Source organism: Nomascus leucogenys, chromosome 5, assembly GCF_006542625.1.
Source record: "Nomascus leucogenys isolate Asia chromosome 5, Asia_NLE_v1, whole genome shotgun sequence".
Lineage (NCBI taxonomy): Eukaryota > Metazoa > Chordata > Mammalia > Primates > Hylobatidae > Nomascus > Nomascus leucogenys.
In genome coordinates, this window is record NC_044385.1 from 116,649,502 (window position 1) to 116,655,461 (window position 5,960).

General features: G+C 34.7%; 1 pseudogene; it reads right to left on the reverse strand.

Annotated features, from left to right (window-relative positions):
- Positions 1 to 4,651: 4,651 nt before the first annotated feature.
- On the reverse strand, positions 4,652 to 5,193 carry LOC101175785 (annotated as a pseudogene).
- Positions 5,194 to 5,960: the final 767 nt, after the last annotated feature.

Genomic DNA, 5,960 nt, shown 5'->3' on the forward strand with positions numbered 1-5,960 from the left:
CCATGGGACTCCAATTTCCTCAGGGATTAATCTTTGCCAGACTCTCGCTGCTTTGTTTTTCTGCACCTCACCTTCTTCCTGTGAGTTCTCTGACCGGTTCCAACCCTCTTTCCTCAGCACTCCACTCAGGCCATGATCATTCTCCCGTAACTTTGGACCTTCTTTCTGACAACTGGTATACAACGTCTCTAGTAAGCCACAGTTTAGGAGACCCGAAAGTCCAATTTCCAAGCAGATTCAGTGTCTGGTGAGGGCTGTCTTCCTGGCTCATAAAAGATGTCTTCTAGCAGTGTCCTCATATTGTACAGAGCCATATGCCTTCTTTAGTGAAGTGTCTGTTCAAATCTCTTGCCCATAAAATCGAGGCTTTTTTGCTTGTTTTCCAACTGAATTTTGAGAGTTAATTAAATATTCTGGATCCATATCTTTATTAGACATATGATTTGCAAATATTTTCTTCCAGTTTGAGGCTTATCTTTTCATTCATTCTTTTACCATGTTTTTTGAAGGGGAGAAGATCTTAATCCTGGTGAAGTCCAATTTATCACATTTTTGTTTTATGAATCGTGCTTTGATATCACAGCTAAAAACTCTCTCCGTCAAGAGTACGATAATTTCCTCCTGTGCTTCCTTCTAAAAGTTTTATAGTTTTAGAACTTATATTTAGGTTGATGATAAATTTTGAGTTAAATTTTGAAATTGTATGAGGTAAGATTATACTTAACTTTCTTATTTTTTACCTATGGAATATCCATTTGTTTCAGTATTAATTTTTGAAAAGACTATCCTTTCTAAACTTTTTCAAGAATCAGTTGATTATATGTGTGAGTGTATTTCTGGATGCTATTCTGTATTATGATTCAATTTGTCTATCTTTACTCCAATACTACACTGTCTTGATTACTATAGTTTTTAAGTCTCGAAGACAGGTAATTTCAGCCATCCAACTTTGTTCTTTTTCAAAGAGTTTGGTTCATACCAATTGGTTTCAAACCAATTGGTATGAAAGTAAATTTTCATACCAATTTAAGAATCAGGCTGACAACTTCTATAAAAAAGCCTCCAGGACTTCAACTGGGACAATGTTGAATCTATAGAACAATTTAGGGAGAACTGATATATTAATAATACTTGAGTTTTCCAATCCATTAATATGGCATGTGTCTTCATTTATTAAATATTTTAAAATAATCTCAATAATGTTTTGTAGTTTTCAGTGTACAGATCTTGCACACCTTTTTCAGATTTATCCTTAAACATAAACAACGTGTATTGCAATTATAAAAATAATTTTTTTTAATTTTAATTTCCAAGTCTCCATTACTAATATATTTTGGGAGACAATTCTCCATGAATATTTTTATGGTCCGGGCCGTCCGAAGAATGGGTGCTATAAGACGTTTGCATAACTGCCTAAAAAGCTAAAGATAGTGTTTCTTCTCTTCAGTTCTCTTCAATGTTCTGAAAGAGCCTGTGTGTAGGTGGCATTTCCTCTCTAAATGTTTTGAAGGATTTATCAGTGAAGCTCTGTGGGCCTGGAAATGTACTTACAGAAAGGCTGGTAACTAAAAGTTCAATTCTATAGTGAAGGTAGGGCTACTTGTGTATCAATTTATTTTTGAGTGAACTTTGGTAATTTTTACCTTTCTAGGAACTTACTTTTTGTTTTGTTGAGTCCATTGGCAAAAAGTGGTTTATATTTCCTTATAACTTTTTTAATAACTTTGAAATATCATGTAAAATAACGTTATAAACACTCTCATTCCTGAGGTTTTCTCATAGTGTTTTCTCTGTTTTTTTTTAACCCTACTTTTTCATGGTCCATGAATTAACTCTCAGCCTTATGTAAAACTATGACTCCAAGGCTAAAGTGTACATTGTAATCCTAGGTGGCTTTATATTCCTCAGCTTGACAAATATTCATTTCTTCTTTCAAAATTTATTATTTAATTATATTGGAAAGGGGTCCCAATATTTTTAAACCTTTAAATCCATTAAATAAACACCAAGTCAGGATTTTTATCATATGGACACGTAAGTTTTAGAAAGTAATTATATCTCTACATAAACTGTGAACCCTGCTCAAAAAATTAGCAAATGCTTACATGCTAAGAATCTAAATATCAAAATATAAAGAAAATGGAGCCTTTAAAAAATCTTTTATTACTCTGGGTTTTTATAAGCATTCTTTTTTATAAGCAAGCTGAATTTGTGTGCACCCAGCACTAGGGTTCATTCTAAGTGAAAATGGAAAAAAAATGCCTCATCATTCACTTGCCTCAAGGACACAATTAACTAAAAGGAAAATATATTGATGTTTGCCTAACCATTTTAGTTTTAACCCAATACTTAACATTACATATGCATACAGGGCACTAATAGAAGAATAATTGTGAGTTTTCAATCATTAGCATGAAAACAGTAGACTAAAACATAGGCATATTATGTAAATAGAGAAGAAGTAACAAGGAAAAATGTCTTTACTCAAATTTGCAAACTTCTGTAAATTTTTGTGGGCCTAAAGATTGAGAGATTGTTCAGTCCTACTACTGAATTTCAGAATAATTTTGCATTATACTGAAACTCTAGACTGCTCTTGATTTTTCTGAAGCTTTTGTTTAGATTTCCAACTCCTACTGCTTCAATAGCTATCTGGAGATTATTCTATTAGGAATCAGATATTGGGAGGTCACATTTGTTTTAAATACGTATTTTCTTTTGTATGGTTTTCAGAGTGATTTTCTTCTGTGCCTGGAGGGGAGTGAAAATCCGTCATTTCTCTAACAGGAAGCCAGAGAAATACCCAGCTTAGATATATGGTCACGTGCAGTTTCCTGTTACATTCCAGGAATTGTTCTTGGGTATAAACAGTGATCTTCCAGGGGGCAGGTCATGACTGCATCTGCCTTGTCTATCACTCTATATTTGTAGAATATATGAAATATCCGGCTAAAAGCTGTTAATTCTGATATAGCACAAAGTCTCCATTTATTGAACGTGTTAAACTTTTGCCAAGCTCAGTTTAGTAAGCACAACTTTTAGGCAAACAGAATGTCATTAGTGATTGGATTCCATGCATCATTTCCCCCAGATAAAGCATCCTTGAGTTGATTGATTTTACCATGTTGAAAAGCATGTTTTAATGGGGAATTTCCACAAAATTGTGTTAAGCTTTCTAGTATCTGCAAACTATAAACAAAATAAATAAGACCTGTCTATAAAAATGTCTACAACATAATCAGAATACAAGGATATTTGATTTGAGAAATACTGAAAAATAAAACACAATCTTCTGAATAATACATGTTATATTAGTTATGAGTTAGGATTTTACTTCATAAAGACATAGAATCCTATACTCAATGACTAGATAGAAATGTGGATAAGACATGAGTTGATTAAAGGTATAAACTCTGTTACATAGCCAAACACTTGGCTGTGTAAATGTAACTTAAATAAAGTTATTATCTTAACTCCTCAGACTCACCAGCTACATTTCAAGTGCTTAACAGCCACGTATGGTTAGTGGCTATCATATTATATACAGTCTAGATATAGAACATTTCCATCATCACAGAAAGTTCTATTGAACAGCAATGGTATTCAGAATATAACACACAAAGAAATATTTTTAAAACTAAGATTGTTGTTCTTAGAAAAAAAGAAATGAGCATATGAAATGAGCATACAATGTGAAAATTTTTAAGCTGTTTCTATATAGTTTCAAAAAATGGTTTCAGTGTCTCACTCAATTTTTTAACTAAATTGATAAGATGCTTTAAATATCATTACATAGTGCAGAAGGGCAAATACAAATGCTCTGAGACATTAAACATATAATTTGGGGGATACTTAAGGAAAAGAATAACAAATTAGCTACTCAGGAGAACAGTATTTTCAGAATGAAAAACGAAATCACAATAAACTGCAAAATTTTAAAAAACTGACAACTATCACAAACATCAAAAATTCAAAAAATTTTTTTATTGGCTGTATAGTATACCTTTATATATTCCATATTTTGCCTCATCATATGACAATGGTTCTATGTAACTTTATAGAGAAAAAATAGAGAGACAATTCAATCTTCCTTCTAGGATGGTCAATTGAATTTTTTTAAAATGAAGTTAGGATGCACAAAAACATGACTTCATACAGACATGTGCTTTTTTTAGTACCCATAGGTTTGTGCCCTATAAAAACACATTCTGATCAATTCTCCATTGTATAATTCCCCCAAAAATGAAAAAATATATGATACACTGATCATTGTATATGCTACATTATCAAATATTCCCAATAAGGGAGATTTTCCATTTTGATTAGATATTGGATTAGGTGTTGATGAAAACCAATTCTCTGCTTATAATTTTACATGTCTGACAAATACAAAAATCTTCCATTGATCAGCTTCTGGATCTGAACACTTCAACACTCATTTTTTTTTGTTATTTAGTTTTTATTTCATAATAATAAATTTAACTCTGCAATCCAGCTAGGCATGGAAGGGAACAAGGAAAACATGGAACCCAAAGGGAACTGCAGAGACAGCACAAAGATTCTAGGATACTACAAGCAAATGGGGTGGAGGACTGTTCTCCTGAACTACAGAAGGAATGGTTTGGTGGTTAAGATAAAATACAGGTCAAATTTATTCGAGTTGTCCACTGTCAGCAATGGTGATCTTCTTGCTGGTCTTGCCATTCCTGGACCCAAAGTGCTCCATGGCCTCCACAATATTCATGCCTTCTTTCACCTTGCCAGAGACCACATGCTTGCCATCCAACCACTCAGTCTTGGCAGTGCAGATGACAAACTGGGAACCATTTGTTTTGGGCCCAGCATTTGCCATGGACAAGATGCCAGGACCTGTATGCTTTAGGATGAAGTTCTTGTCATCAAATTTCTCCCCGTAGATGGACTTGCCACCAGTGCCATTATGCATGAGAAGTCACCACCCTGACACATAAACCCTGGATTAATTCTGTGAAAGCAGGAACCCTTATAACCAAATCCTTTCTCTCCAGTGCTCACAGCATGAAAGTTTTCTGCTGTCTTTGGAAACTTGTCCGCAAACAGCTCTAAGGAGACGCAGCCCAAGGGCTCGCTGTTGACGGCAATGTCGAAGAACACAGTGGGGTTGACCATGGCTGATAGTACAGGGCTCACAGCAGCGGCAGCATCTGCAAAGCCTTCAACCTTATTTGTTCCCACTTCCCATGTAGGTCCAGTGGCAAGTGTCACAGGACAAGCTCATTTGATTTTAAAATGTCTAGTCCTACATCTTTATTTCATGACACTATGTAAGTCACCAGTGGGTACCAAGTAGTAATACTCCTGGAAACAATTCCTGTCATGGGATAACTAGAAACAACTACACTACACATAGAAGTGAGTCTGCGAACTACAAAAATATGTCCACCACACCAAAACACATGTATTCAACATTTGACTTCCCTTTAGCTGATCACAAATGCCCATGACCATTCTCCTGCTATCTAGCACCAAAAGAAAGCATGATAACAGTAAGTGTGGATGAGTGATAGTAATCCAACTAAGCACAATTAAAATATCTTAATTTTGCAAATGTTATGGAAATATACGTCCATGCAACACAATGCTGGGATCCCTCCCAAGGCCCTGTAAGGGACCCCTGCAAGTGAGAAGCCGAAAAGCTAGACTCCATTGGTAAATCTAGCTCTGAGAAAGGACGCATTCCTTACCAGCACCAAGAACTGAGGAATAGAGTTTGAAATATAAGGATTCCAATTAAATATGAGATAGCTTTCCTGTCAGTGTTGCTGAATGTTGACATTATGACTGAATAGATAAAGACAAGTTTAATATTCTAGAAGCTGTTTACCTTTTAGTTCTTTTGCCCTTGTTGAAAATGCAGAACCTGCTCAACTTGTGATAAGGTTAAATCCTGATAAATCTATCATAAGTTGAACATATCCTAA